Below are 16172 nucleotides of genomic sequence, written 5' to 3'. Positions count from 1 at the left end.
TTTTGAAAAAAAAAGGTGGAGCTATTCACAATAAATTATAAATAAATTATTATTAATTAATTATTAAATTATTTCGACTTCGCAACAGTAATTCCCAACCCCACTTGTTTCCATTCCCATGTCTGCCAGTCTACATGAAAAGAATTATGTTGTGAGAGTGCTCCGATTCCGCTGGTTGCCAACACGAAATAAAATATTCATTTTTCGTACATTCTTATCATATATGGAAAAGAAAGACGTCACGTTACGCTACTAATCTGAGAGAATGCCATAATTTAAAAACAGGCGGAGCCATACAACATGGATATAAAAAAATATACAACACTCTATCTGATCACGACGTTTTTGTGCAATAACTGAAATAAATTTAGATTGCCTTTTCAATATTATCACATATGTTTAGAATGATTTTATCAAATTGAAACTGTGAATAAAATCCGCTGCAGATGTACAGTATTGTGATGTTCATAACTATTCGATAATACTGTACCTAATACTTCAAGAAAATAATGTTCAAAATCCGTTCAATGAGAGCGAGATAATAAGCATTTGAAACTGATATTATGGGTTCTATTATCGAAGTTGAGTAGACTAGACTCGATCACTCGACCATGTGTTATGCCTTTTGAGTGTAAAAATGCCATTATGTACTCGGCTAAGTTTTTGTAGATCCCAAGGGGTAATTTTTAATGCGAAAATATTTATGATTATTTCACCTAAGAGTGAGATGGAAATTTTATATTTTGAATTACCGTTAACTGGGGTGATTTTGATCACCGGGGTGACTTTGATCACTGTACCTCTTTTTTGAAAATTTGGTAAAAAAGCGCTCGTAGTGCTTGGGATTTGTCGTAATATTCACTGATTGTGTGGATATATGTCTGCATTGCTACTATTCATTCATTTTCTGCTATTTAAAGAGCGTTTTTCATGCTAAAATATTAATTGAAAATAAAGTGTATTTTTGGCGATTTTCGTTGCATACAAACAATCGGTTCAAGCAGATTCAAAACAACAAGTTGCAATATGTGAAGTTTTTTTATTTTGTTCCCAGATTAGTTCTAAAGATGAACAAATATTATAACAATACATTTTATTGTTATTTTTGCAAGTTTTCCCTCGAAGGCAATGTAAAGTCCCAATATTCTCCACAGCGTATTACATATTTCTTCTTAACAAAAACCCAAGACGTGAAGTAACATACAAATTTGGACAACTTCATAAGTCATATTCCTCGTGGACTAGTTTTTGATGATTTTAGACCACCTTCCCTCTCAGTGGATAATCATTCATATATATTCTAAAAACTTTGCATGAATCTTGGACATTCGCCAACATAAACTGTTCACGTAGAATGTGAATGGCCCCCAAATTGCTTTCCATATTTATAAACTCTTTTAAGTCGTTTTAGGCTGTTCAATTTAGTGAAAGTATCAAAGTGTTACTCCAAATTCATCAAAACAATGAAGTGATCAAAGTCACCCCGGAATGATGGTTGGTGTAAAATTTTTATTGCATATTTAAAAACAGCAAAATTGTTGCTAAACTTTTAAAGTAGTGACTGAATCTTTCTCAATGCATGCCAGTACTCATTTTAAAAATATCAAACAGTATTTTTTTCAGTATATTCTGAAAATATTTAAGATACAATCAAAAAAGTGATCAAAGTCACCCCAGTTTACGGTACCTGTCAAAGCAGCAAAGTTGTAGGCAATCTTATTTAGCGGAAACTTGCTGAAAACATTTTTTCCTATCTCTTAAAAATCAACCGAGGTAGTTTTATACACAGACTTGCTTGAAGAAAGCTAAGCCTTGGTGCTACATTCCGATTCGAAACTTGACTTTCTGTTTATTTATACACAGACTTCGCAGCCTACTGTTTAGTCTACAGGACAATTGCGGGGCTAACACTAACAGTCTCTCCCGAGCCGAGACTCAAACCTACGACAACTGGCTTGTTAGGCCAGCATCGTACCTCGAGACCATCTGGGAGACTTTCTTAAAATTTTGAGAAATTAAAATCAACTTTTCTATGTGGTTTTAGAGGCCTACTATGTTCTAGACATGTTTTATTTTTGAGAGCTTCATTCTGCCGAACATACCTCAAGCATATTTCCAACTTTTTCATAGGTTTTATGACGTTTTTGATCAAAAAGCACTTTTTCATACTAAAATTTCCTGCAAAGCGGCAAAAACAACAATCTACAGTTGAAAGATGGAGGTTAGTGCTAGCTTTTCTAGGAAGTTTCATTAATTTCTTGGAGTCTCTCGGAGACTTGGGTGTTGGTGCAGTAAAATTCGTTTATTTTGGTTTCGCATCATTTTTTTTCTTTAAATAAGTACAGAACCGAACAGAACGAAAAGAATTTATGTTTACTGCACTGTACATTATTTGGAGAACATGAACATGAAAAAAAATCGAATTTTATCGAAAAAAAGCTGAGTACCAAATTTTCCAATCGATTGCTGCAAGAACGAAGCAAATCCTTTGCAAACTAACCGAATGATACGCATTTGAAATTTAACCTAGTTTTGTCCCTTCTTCCGATTTTAGATTTACATTTTACATTACTATAGACCTTCTTTATGAACATAGTTCTAAGTCCAAAAAACACCTTATCCCAAATTAAGCTCAGAGTAACGAAAAAACACTTTTAAAAGCCAAAAAAAAAAACGATACAGAGGATGATATCAAATTGAGTTTAGAAGAGTGAAAACCGCTACTAAAGGACCTCCAAACCTATCACTAAATGAGCTCGGAATAGCAAAAAAGAACGCTTCTAAAGGCGAAAAAACCTGAATTAATCACCTAGCAGTGCAGAAACCTTTGTTATACTAACTATTACTAAACATAAACTGATTATGCCAGTAAACCATAAATCGTTTAAAATTAAATTTTAAAGATAGTTGTCCAGGGAATGAACCAAATTCGATCACTGAATCAAACCTCGACGTGGTTTTCACAAATATTGTGAATGTCATTACTGGAGTATGGGTTATATTTTTTCGATTTTTTTAAGCTGTCTAGGATAGAAACAATTTATGAATTTTTGACATAATCGAACGTGCAGAAACAATAAATATAACAATGCTGCAGATTTCATTTTAGAACAGCAAATATGTTTGTCAGTTCATTGCAATACTATTGATATAATTCCTCATAATCCAAGCTAAAATACAACGGTTTTCAAAAATCGCAAAATCTAGAAAAGAACATAATGATTGTAGATTATGAATTAGCATCGAATATTTCCTTCGAATTGCAGCAAAGTTCTACAGACTTGCTCTCAAGAAATTATAGTACAGAATTATACAGGAACGCGTTAAATGCTTTGTTACCATATGAAAGTTACTTGAATTATACGTGTGATTATTTAAAAAAATCAACAAAAATCTTGATAAAATCTGTGAGGATCAAATGCTCAAAGATTTCATTGAAGTTCATATAACTGCTGTTGAAAGTTGTCAGTTTAACTCTACAGTGAAACCTCCTGGAGTCGATATCGAAGGGACCATCGACTCAAGGAAATATCGATTATAGAATAAATTTTTAAAGACGTCAATTATTCATACAACAGATTGCAGTGGTGTACACTATTTTTGTTATTGTAAACTCAAGATATTAATCAATTTTATTAGCAACAGGTGTCTAGAACCAATTCATGTTGCTTCGCGAATCGATCCGGACCTATTGTTTCCGATAAAGCTGCCAATTTGTTTGATATTGATAAAGATTTTATTTTATGATATTGGTTGATCATTTAAAATCACAATTCTAGGAAAATAATTCAAAAATGGCAATAATATGTCAAATATAATGTATTAAATAATAATATGTTTTATTGAAATACTGTATTCGGCAATGTTATAGATAGTTAAACTGCAGTTCTGGAGAAAAAATTCACCCTGTAAAAGTAACTTTTCCTTTGATAGCAAGAGTTAAATATAATTATAGGAAATGAGGGCATTTTATATGTCCGTTGGTCTTTACACTACAAATCTAGCATCTCTTGATATCGTGTGTCAAAATTCGCAGATTTCTAAAATGAGTTGTGAGCATCTAATGATATATCTTTATTTAAGAGACTTTCAGCTGGTTCGCCTCTGCTTTTGTGATTTTTTGTCTGGATCAAAAATTCAGCTAGTTACTAAGTAGCAAGATGTTTTGCTAACTGTCAAGCTTCCGGTATTATTGCTCTAGAGTTTGTTGTTTCGTCTAGTTTGCTAACAAAATTCAATAAAAATCCGGTCTAGCCTATCATATTTGGACAGCAGTCAGCATATTGTTCCTTCATTTCTTAGTTTTCTTCATCCTCAGCGCGAATTGAGTTGTCATTTACTCTTTCACGTCAGAAGAACTTGGAATTGGAAAACAACATCGGCTCATAGAAACCAAACAACTAGCAAAGTTACCATGCGGGACCATCGAGTGAAAGAGGCATCGAGTAATAGAAATATCGACTACTGGGATTGAGTTTGTATGGGAAATCGAAGGGACTGAAAATATCATCGAGTAATATCGACTCATAGAACATCGACTCATGGAGGTTTGACTGTATTTCAATTGCATTATTTGAAAATGAAGGTTTTTCGCAAGACTTAAGGTTTTTATGGTAAAATCCAGAACAATTTCAGAACTTTATAAAACTTGCTGCGACAACAAGAAGTGGGATAACATGGATACTCTGTTTGCACTGACTTTTAAATTAAAAAGCAATATTTATAATACACAAAAGCGTAGTGTATCAGGTGAGTGAGAAGCGGACCTAAATAAGCATTCCGGTTCACTCTGAAATATATTGAAAACTGTTAGTAAAGAGCTATTAAAAACAAACGGATCATTAATTTACACCAGTTAGGACGCACTACACAGAGTATAAAACACAGCACAGATGTCTTCTGCTCCTAGTTTCTTTTGAGAAATAAATAGCGGTTGAAAAAAGAGAGCGAGAGAAAAAGAGAGAAAGGGAGATAGAAAGAAAAAAGAAAGATAGATAGAAAAATGATCCAAAACGTAAAATATCCCATGTTTAAACATTCTGTTTTTAAATATTCTAACATTCAAGCAACAGATTAAAAAACTCGCTCAGTATGATTTTAAAATAGCTTTGGAGCTTCCATTCGCACTTCTATACACCAAAATCGGATAATGCGTTCTGTAAGAATGGTGGGATTTTTTCTCGTTTTTTTTTTTTTGTTCGATTTTGATGTGGTATCACACAGATAAACAACATATTTACACCTACACACGTGCATATAAACATACACATATATACAGGCAATGTTCATTTAGTTGAACTGAGTCGATTGGTATACAACACTTGGCCCTCAACAGATTTATTTTGGGTTTAAAGTTAAATATACTATGTAAAAAAATACTCTTTGATCAATATCTTGAAATCTAAGCCATTAATCAAAAATCCACTCGGTAGCATTCTGGGGGAGCACAGTAGCTTTCGTTTGCGTATAAGATCATCAAAATCGGATATTGCGTTCTATAAGAAAGGTGCGTTAGTATATTGCGGCACATTCATACAGACAACATACATAAACACACACATAAACACACACATACACACACATACACACGAACAGACATTGCTCAGTGCTCATTGCTTGCTGAGTCGAATGGTATGTACGGTTCGGCCCTCCGGGACTTGGATCTATTTTGCGTTTTTTGACCGATTTTATAACCTTTGTTTAGTATAACAAAGGTAAAAGGCCGAAAAAAGTGACCCAATATTGAGCTCTGAGTGCAAAAAAAACTTCTATTCCAAATTGAGCTCAGAACAATGAAAAACGCTTCTAACAGGTCATGAAGAAGTAATTCCAAATTTAGCTAGAATTTGAAATACTACCAGGTATACAGGGTTGTATGAAATGGTGACGTAGACTGATATATATTTAGTACTGCCGTTTATATTTGATGGTTGTTATTGTAAAAACGACGCTGCATGAATACATGAAAATTTCACTCTAGTAGTAGTTGCGAAAATTCTCATAACTCTAATCTCCAAGCATTTATAGTTCTGAAAAGAACCGATTCCATAATCTTCAGCTCGAAATGCGTGCCACAGAACGCTCATAATCGCACCATCGGTAGCATTGAATATTTCGCTTGGTCGCGAGAAATAAAATTTACTCTCCGCTGTGCCCTCCAGTAGCTGTGCCAGCAAAATATCCTGCAGCGTACGGTGGTAACTGTTGCTGCCGTATGAAAAATAAAGGTAACATGTTCCGCAGTGTCTGGAAGTTGACTCGTATGCAGCTCTCGTTTCCTAATGTCGCGTACCTCTAACAGCTATACTCCACTCGCTATTGTGTGACAAACTAGACTGAAGCTGAATTCTCTACACGCAGTTTTTCGTATCGAGTTCAGCGTAGATTTTTGCCATGAGGGCGTGGCCACGCAGTTCCGAGAAGAAAAAAGGGACCATTGTTATCCGTGCTCGGGAAGCAAGCCAATAGCGAGGGAAATGTATGGGAAAGCTTGACCTTGGAACTTTTCACCTTTTTTCACCATTAAGCAGTAAAGCTACAATGTTAAACCTTATAAACTTATAAACAATTGTTACACATTTTATCTATCCACCGACATATGAATGACTAAGATGCATTAAGTCGTTCGCTTGCTATAATCGTTTGAAATCTGACGCAAAATTTGCCAGTTTCATTTTCAATTTCACAAAATGTAATCTAGTATTGAACACAAAAAAGCTAATAAGGCCCAGTAGAAGCCATTACACTAAATATTCCAAATTGAGCTCAGAATAGTGAACACTCCGACTTATGATAAAAAAGCTCAGAAATGTCACAAAGGCCATAAAAAAGAAATCCAAAATGGAATCAAAAATTGCAAAAAAAAGAGAAAATGATCCAAAACTTAGAACGGCGTAGCGACAAACGTTTCAAAGGCAAAGAAAAGCCATAAAAGAAGTAATCCCTAATTGAACTCATAATAACCATTAAACCATACTTGATGTCAGCCAAAGCTAATAAAGAAAGAGAGCTCATCATAACCGTATAAAATGCCTCTAAACATCAGAAAAGGTGAAATAGGGTGATTCTAAATTGACCATGAAAAATGATTTCGAATTAACCTTGAAATTGCAAAAAAATATACTAGAGGTCAAAATAGTCGATAAAGAAAATGATCCCACATTTAGCTTAGGAAATCGTAGAAATGTGACCCATATTTGAGTTCGAAATCGCGAAAAAACGTTCTTAAAGATCAGAGACAGTCAAAAAAGCAAGTGAGGTAGGAAATACCATAAATGTTATTCTAAAATAAACTCAGAATAACACTACTCAATGTCTGAAAAAGCCATAAAACTTATTACAAGATATGTCCAGAGTAACGATAAATAAATAAAAGTGAGAAAATGGCATTCAAATAGATTCCAAATTGACCTTAAAATTGTATAAAAATGTTTTTGATAGAAAAAGTCACTGTGATTCAAAATTAAGTCATAAACTACGGAAGAAGTGTTCTTAAAGTTTAGAAAAGCAAATAATCCCAAATTAAATCGCCCAGAATAACGGAGCGTGTATCTAAAGGTCAGAAATAGCTATAAAATGAGATCTCAATTTTTAAATGCCGAGATTCGCTGAAAATTGCGCCTTTAAAAGTCAGGAAAAGCTAAGAGAGAACATGATCCCAAATGAAGCATTTCTGTCAAATATAGAATAAAAAAACAAATAAAACTATCAAAAGTGTAAAAAATGTGAACGTTGGATAAAATGGTCGAAAAGGCAAAAATTCAAAAATGTCATGAGTGTCAACAGTGTCAGAAAATGACAAAAAAATCTCTTTTACTTTATGTATTCTTACAATACTCCCAGCTAGTCTCGAGGTACGATGCTGGCTAAACAAGCCAGTCGTCATGGGCTCGAGTCTCGGCTCGGTAGAGACTGTTGGTGTCAGTTGGATCGTAGCGCTAGCCCCGCAATTGTCCTGTACACTTAACGGTTGGCTGCGAAGTCGTGCGTATAATAAACAGAAAGTCGAGTTCCGATACGGAATGTAGCACCAAGACTTTGCTTTGCTATTTTTACAATTTACTGTCTTTTCGAACTAAAATTTTAGAATATTTAAAATAAGCATTTGTTGTTTGCTTGTTAGAGAACGTGAAACTGTCAATTTAAACTAGTATGACAACAGTTCAATTTGAAAACCTTGACCGCAACATTCCTGCCTACTCTAAGGGTCTTTCACAGTAGGGCGAAATAATGAACAACCTTCGGTCAAAACCTTCTTGGGTGGGGTTCGGCACATCGCCAACCGGGAGGTATAATTTAATGGTCCTCGATTTTATGAGCGTATATTTAGCTTGTCAGTGTTGTTACTGCACCACCGAATCGGCGATCAAATCCTCCGTGATCTGACACGGATTAGCAGCCGCTCGTTGATTACAGGCTGAATTGAAAATACCCATACGAACTAATTTCCGAATTGAAGCTATGGCACACTCTAACCTCACCAATTCATCAGTTCACGTTTGCGATGCAGTTTGTGACCGACGGCATCAACGGCGGCAACGCTGTAGATTTGATTGGGCGAATTTTTGCTCTTCTCTCTTTCTTTTATAGCTTCACATAGCAAATTGGAGGAAGCGTAAATGTAAAGCGGAGATCCTAATCATCTCTACTACTAACTCCGATACTCCACTTCACCGCCAAGAAGGATTCGCTCCAAAGCGAGAATTAATTTATGAATGATTATGAGATGAGGCTAAACTTCAGTTTTTTTGGGGAAAATTGCCGCCCCATAAGCATTGCACTGAGCACGAGAAGGTGTGCAATTAAAATGTATTCAACCCGATACGCGGTGGACTTCGTTGTGCAGACTTCGTATTTCCTGGAACTGCATGAGTTTTATTGAGTCGGGATTCATTTGGCACTGTGTGTTTTGATTGAGGTAATGAAGGTTCTGCTTTTTTTGTCTTGCGTTAACTTTCCAAACTAATTTTGCTTCGGTCTGGCACAGTCTGGTCTGTATAAATCACCAACTTTAATTTGAAATGGCCCATTTTGTTTTTTTTTTATTTCTTTATCGGCGAAAGAAAAAAAACTGTACAAAGTCTCCTTGATGTGCCTTCAACGTCATCCAATTTCTCGTAGGAACAATAAACACATTAGTCACGCAAGGAACAAACGGTATATTTTTTATTTTTTTTGCATGTTTTACTGCACTCGGAACTGCAGACAGGGCGCGCAAGAATTGGGGGCTAAACATTTGCCCTCGCAAACATGCTAATTTGCGGCACGAATCGAAACGTGTGGTAAAAGTAAAAGTAAATTTGCCCGGCCCGGGAAAAAATGGGAGGCGCTTGAACGTGGAAACGTTTAGGCGAAAATTGCATTGTATGAATAATCGGTACCGTGTGGAGGAGGCAGTGTGGCGAGGGATGGTCATTAAATCGATTTTATCATTACTTTTTATGCATTTTTAAATGATATGGAAAACTACTGAACTGGTTTCCTTCATCTTTTTTCAACTTTCGTTATTAAATTCGCCGGTCCTTGAACGATCGCTTTTTGAAACATACAGTTACATTTTGCCGCAAAAAACATTTTTAAAAACGTTCCCGTCTGCACTGTAAACAAAATACTCATAAAAGCGCTCGTTCAAGGACACGGCACACTTCTAAACTAATGAAATAATATAAGTTTTTTGAATTTAGTTGATCCGCTGAGTCTCTATCAAGATCACCGCAAGCCTCTGCGAAAAAAAGCGTTTCAGAGAAACGGCCATTACTCCAGTAATAATTGGTATATCTCAAAATCAAACGTACTTTTTTGTTGTTGATAAACTGTATTTTCAGAAAAATACCACTTTGATGCAATAAAAATGGTGCTATGCACTTAAAAATAAATTCAAACTTTCCTCATTTTTCTCGACCCAAAAGGTATACAACCCCTTAAACTGAGAGAGCAAAAAAATGTTTACCCCTAGCACGCGATGATAAAGAGTGAAAAGGAACTCTGCGACTGAAATACTCTACGCCTAAATGTGGATAATTACTCACTCTGTGTGAAAGAAAGTCTAGTTCTCCAAGGCGTTTGACAGGTAGAGAAGGAAATTTGAGCAAGAATCAAGAGAACGGAAGAAGCCTGGTTCTAAAACAATGGGTTTGCCCAAAGCAGATACTAAAAATACAAAAAAAAAAGCGCGTAATTTTTGAAGAATTGTTTCTTCAAAAATTACGCGCTCTTTTGTATTTTTTCAGCTACAGTTTCAAAGAATACTTAGTTCTTAAATGTTATTCCCAATTCTTCTAGAAATAACTAGTGGCAGAAATTTTATCACGATAAATCAAACCGCGAAGAATTGAAATATAAAAATATAGAATCACAAAACCGGCAGACGAGAATAAACAAGTTGATATTATCATCACAAAATTTAACTTAAAAATTCGAGTTTTAAAAATATAGGGTCTATTGTCGTCTTGAAGTCGAGACTCCACTATCCATAATTCAAGGATGAGTTATTAGAAACTCATAATTCAATTCTCGAACCAAAATTTAATATATACAGAGAAAAAAAAATAAAGTTTTCTCTTCGAAAAATGGATTAAAACGGACAAAAAACATTTTTTATTGATTTGAAGTTTTTCTACTTAAGATTAAGTTTTCAAAACCCAACAACATGTTAAAAATCGTCAGAAGCGCCACCAGAAACCAGATCGCAAAATAAACCTATACTTGTCTAGAAACAAATCAAATTTTGTTGCTTTTAAGCAACTTTCTATTAATTTTTGTGTCTTACAAGTTACTAACTCAAAGTGACAAAATAAATGACCGCTGTGTTTCTGCAGAAGAACATTAAACCAAGAACCGCAATGCACGTGTTAGTCAGTGAGGCTGTGCGAAATTTCGCGAAATGTCGAGGTTCCCGAAGTTAAACGAAATTTTTCTCGAAATTCTTAAAAAAATTGACTAGAATATATAAATTTTAAGCAAATCTTTTTATTGATTCATATTTCAACAGGAGGCTTAGAGATATTTTGAGTTTATTTGAGTAGAAAATTTTTAAGATAAATCCCGGAAATTAGGAAAATTATAGTAAACTATAGATTTTTTTAAACTTTATACGGCCAAAGCTTTAAAGCATTTCCGGTTCAAAAATCATAATTTGTATCTATTTATTTGAATAATGTGTTCTCAATTTCGATAAATTTCGTTAAATTTCGTGAAACTCGAAATTTCGCACACCCTTATTAGTCAGACTTCACTCACTGCATTTGTGTTCGTGCAGCGTTCAGATTCATTTCGGAATTTCTCCCTTGACAAGAATGGCAATAGTTTTGTACTATCAAACAGCTCCAGAAAGGTCTTTGCCGCGGTTGACACGATGAAGCATAGGGAGAAACAAATCTAGAGAGGGAAAAAAAATAATACATGCGGAACTTGGAATGCGTTTGGTTTTAATGAAGTGATCAGTCTGTGTGGCTTGCATAAATTTGTTTTCATGTTTGTGTTTTTTTTTCGAACCGCTGAAAGTTCATAGTTCACTATTTGATTTCAAGAAGCAAATGAATGATCATCAACAATTGCATTGTACGCGAGGGATAAAAAATATACCTGGCAGCTTCTGTCGCATTTTATAATAACATATAATAACATTACCATTCAGTGAAAACACGCGTTTAAATTTACATTTCTTTACATGTACAAAAGAGAACATTGAAAACCAAACCTTTATGTGGTAAAAACCATTAAGTGTTCTCATTCGTAATAGAAGTTTTCGGAAATTCTGGCGTATTTGTTTGGCCAGGAATATATTCAACATCAAGCAGCACGTGGAGAAGGATTGAGGTGCAAATGTAAACAAATAGAAATCGATTTTTCCGATTCAAGATAATTTAAGAAGTGTTTTTGTTTTACAAATAAAACAGGTTTATGTTTGGTGGTAAATAACTTTATCTAATATTATAAAATAAGCTTTGAAAGGCCTAGTAAAATAAATGTTGGGGCCTATATTTCAGATTAAGCTAAATCAATAGTATCCGTAAAAGTAATTAATTTTAATTTGAATGAGGTATTATCTCGTAATGTTGTTTGCATAGCCACGACCGCAAATTTTACGTATAACTACATAAGACTGTATGCTACATAGCTTGCATTATTGCATGTAAAAACGATCGCAAGGGATAAATTCGAAGTAAACTGCTCTTTTTCAATAATTCTTTGAATGATAGTCGATAAGATTACAATGGATTATCTTGTATCAATATGTTTATGTCAATAACTTCCACTTATCATTTTTGGCAGTTATCCAGAAACCGGAAATTGTCATCTTAGATTTTACGTCAAAAACAACCAATAAACACCAACGAAGTATTCAGTCATTTTCGTAAACCAGATATCGCCATTTTGGATTTGAAAAAGGTGCCTGGATTCAATTTCCGATCTCTGGGTATCATAGCGATTCCGGAATGTTCTTTTTGACTATTTTCCAGCAATTCGACGTTGCAAACGAAATGACCACGTGGTCTTTTTTTCTGACTTTAACTGGTCATTTTCGGTAACGGGAAGGCATGGCGGCTTGTGTATCTGAATAGCGTATGCATATGATTTCGGTCTCTGGGCATCATCTCGTTTATAGAATCACAATTTTAACTGTTTTTCAACAACCGGAAGTTGCCACTTAAAACTTCAAAATGGCGGCTCGATGGTCGTCCCGATTTTTGGGCTATGTTCGATTACAGAAATGCCTATATTTTGTTATTTTCGGTAACCGGAAGTCACCATCTTGTATTTCCAAATAGCGTCTGGATTTGAATTCCGGCCTTTGGTCTATGGAATGACTATTTTTAGCTATTTTCCTGCAACTGAAAGTTACAACCTCGAATTTCAAAATGGCGTCTGTGGACAATTTTTGGTCCATGTGCATCATCTCGATTACAGGAATGCCCATTTTGTGTAGGGTTTGGTCATTTTCGGAAACCGAAAGTCACCGTCTTGGATTTAAAAATAGTATCTAGAGTTGATTTCAGGTCTCTGGGCATTATCCCATGTTGAACCCATGTTGGGTGGTATACGGTCATTTCCGGTTGTGTTTCCTAAACTGGAGATCGACTTTATGTATTTTAAAATGGTATCTGTAGCCGTTTCGGTCTCTGGTTATCATTTTGGTTCCATGACAAACCATAATTGTCGGTGTTAGAAAATTTTCTGAAACCGGATGTTGCCATCTTGGATTTCAAAATGGCGTCTAGATTTGATTTCCACGTTTTCCAGAAACCGGAGAATGTCATCTTGACATCTTAAGTCAATTTCCGGCCTCTAGATATTACCTTCTTTCAGTTGTAGTTGGTCAAAATCTGAAATAAAAACATGTCTCGACATTTTTGATAGTTCAATAGTTCCCATCGTAACATTACAATTTTGCCGCATATTGAAGGAGGCGTAAGTAATTTCCCAATGTACTGTTACGAAAACGAAGATAAACTGTTGGACAACATCATGAAAACACCCTTAAGACTTGCAATCAAATAGAATGATGATGAAAATTAACAATCTCTACTTTGCCATACAAAAAAAACCACAGGAGGGTTGTGTGCAAAGCCACGACCGCAAGGTTGAAGTAGAATACTTTTACAAGAAAGATAACCCAGCTGCTTGCGTGTCAGTCATTTTAAAATCGATGGTAGTGTTATTAAGATGGATTCTCACACTGGCAGGTGAAACAAGTCGAGTTGATTTTAAATGCGGGAATATAATAGCCTGGGTCTTAGCTGCATTGATGCAGTTCTTCCACCTGTTGAAATAGTCGGACAAAACATTCAGACCGTCTTGTAGTCTACGCGTCAAAGCTCTAATCACTCGACCTTTGTAGATAATGGCAGTGTCGTCTGCAAACATAGACAGGATGCCACCACCCGGAAGGGGAAGAGCATCTGAGGTAAATATGTTGAACAGGATGGGACCAAGAAGGCTACCCTGTGGAACCGCAGCATCTACGTTAAACGTATCAGAGGGTTTGTTTTTTTTTTTTTTTTTATTCTCGCTTATTTTCCGTCGGTCTAGTTCCGCCACTGTTGTGGCCAATCACCGACGCCCAGGGAGGCGACTCCACACCCAGGACCCTAACTCACGACCCGTTTATTAACGGACCGGCGCCAACGGCTTTACTTCCTCATGCGATGGAAGGCGTGATCCCAGAGATTTTTCGCCTCAGAAAATCTCCCGGTGTCGGCTAGGATTGAATCTAGACCAGTTGGGTTGGTTGTGAGTGGATCACGCCACCTCACAACCATCGACACCTATGTCGGCGGTGGGATTTGAACCCAGGCGTCGAGCGTGGTTGGCGGAGACGTTACCAACCACACTAGGCCCCCGCTCAGAGGGTTTGTTGTTGAGGAAGACCTGGAATGATCTGTTCGACAGATAATTCTTGATGATCTTCACGAGGAAGATCGGGAAGTTGAATCGCTGCAGCTTAAACACCAGGCCATCATCGAACGCCTTTTCGATGTCCAACAATACCATAGCAGATGTTTTAGTAACGGACTTGTTCCGCCTTAGGATCTGAGTAACTCTAGTCAGTTGGTGAACGGTTGACTGACCCTGTCTAAACCTGAACTGTTTTGGCAGGAAGATGTTATTCTGGTTTACGAATTCTAGTAAGCGGCTAAGAATCCATTTTTCGAACAACTTCAAATGGGCTGAAGGGACGATAGTTTTTAGCGTTGGTAGGGTCCTTACCGGGTTTGTGGATGGGGATCACTTTTGCTAACTTCCAGCGAGACGGAAAGTAGCTGAGCTCCAGACACTTATTAAAGATCGCTACCAGGTGTTCGAAAAATTCACGACTCAAGTTTTTCAACTCAAGGTTGAGGACCTCATCGACGCCGGCGGCCTTCATGTTCTTGGTGCGCTTGATGGCAGCTAACACCTCATCAGCAGATGTTTTAGATTCATCGGGAATGATTGAGGGAAGATCGGCGACTCTAGTTATTCCTTCCTGGACGGCATGCTCGTGTGGGCTAACCATGGCATTACCCAAATTGTGAGAGTTGACAAAATGCTGATCAAGTGCATTGGCTTATTCAGATGCTGTTAGAAGGAAATGACCGGGGATTGGTGTTGGGGGTGATGGAGGGGGAATAGGTGTCGGTTTGGTTTTCAAAATTTTGGTAAGTCTCCAGAACGGCTTTTCACGGACTGGGAGGGAGCGAAGATGTTGAGAAAAATGGTTGTTTCTTAGATCCACCTTGATTGATATTGATGATTTTGTTGAGACGATTGATATTGGTCTTCAGGTGAGGCAGGCCAGAGCGCTAGTACTGTCGTCTAATAGTATTACGGAATTGGATATACCGTTTGGTTGTGTTGTCTAGGTTCAGAGAGTTACTCACCAGACTGGAAGCTGGCACATGTAGATCCCGAGCCTGGGATAACGCCTCATCGATGGACTTAAGACACTGGTCGATATTTTCTGAGGACTCAAGCTGGACGCTGTAGTCTATTGCGTTGTCCACACATCGCTGGAACCACGTCCAATCGACTCGATGGTAGTTACGCCGTGAGACTTGGTTTCGGTTAGCAGAGGATCCAACTTCGACTACCACTGGGAAGTGGTCCGAGCTGAGTTCTTGGTGAACAACCGGGTCGGTGATGTTGCCCATTTTGGAGATAAACAGAACGATGGTTGCGTGTACTCCGGATCTGCTCAACCGGGTGGGAGCGGCCGGACCTAGGATGTTGTAGTGTGCTACTTGTAGGTCGTTGAAGAGGATCAAGCCGTTTTGGTTGCGTCGACTGTTACCCCAGGCTTGGTGTTTTGCGTTGAGGTCACCCGCAATGATGAACTGCCCCTGCCTCCGAGTCAGTTTGATGATGTCGCTTCTTAGGTTCGTTGCCGACCCGTCCCTTACGTTGACTTGCTTGGGACAGTAGGCTGCGATGATGGTAATGGGACCGACTCCAGTGGTCACTTCCAATCCCATGGCCTCGATGACCTTAAGTTGAAAACTCGGTAGCAGATGACAGCTTATTTAACGCCGAAGAGCAATAGCCACACCTCCTCCAGAATAATATGCTCGATCCAGCCGTACAAATCGGAAATCGGGAAGGAAGATGTTCACCTCAGGTTTGAGATGCGTTTCCGTGATGACTGCAATGTCTATTTTGTGTACGTTGAGGAAGTCAACAAGCTCGTAATTCTT

General features: G+C 37.1%; 1 protein-coding gene across 15 annotated transcripts in view; it reads left to right on the top strand.

The window, feature by feature from the left end:
• The window catches only part of LOC129729905 (voltage-dependent L-type calcium channel subunit beta-1), a 468159-nt gene that overhangs the window by 240858 nt on the left and 211129 nt on the right, over nucleotides 1–16172 (top strand). The window lies entirely within an intron of this gene.

Source organism: Wyeomyia smithii, chromosome 3 (genome assembly GCF_029784165.1).
Source record: "Wyeomyia smithii strain HCP4-BCI-WySm-NY-G18 chromosome 3, ASM2978416v1, whole genome shotgun sequence".
NCBI classification, from domain to species: domain Eukaryota; kingdom Metazoa; phylum Arthropoda; class Insecta; order Diptera; family Culicidae; genus Wyeomyia; species Wyeomyia smithii.
The sequence above is the reverse complement of the archived record's forward strand: the minus strand, read 5'-3'. Positions and strand labels throughout refer to the sequence as shown.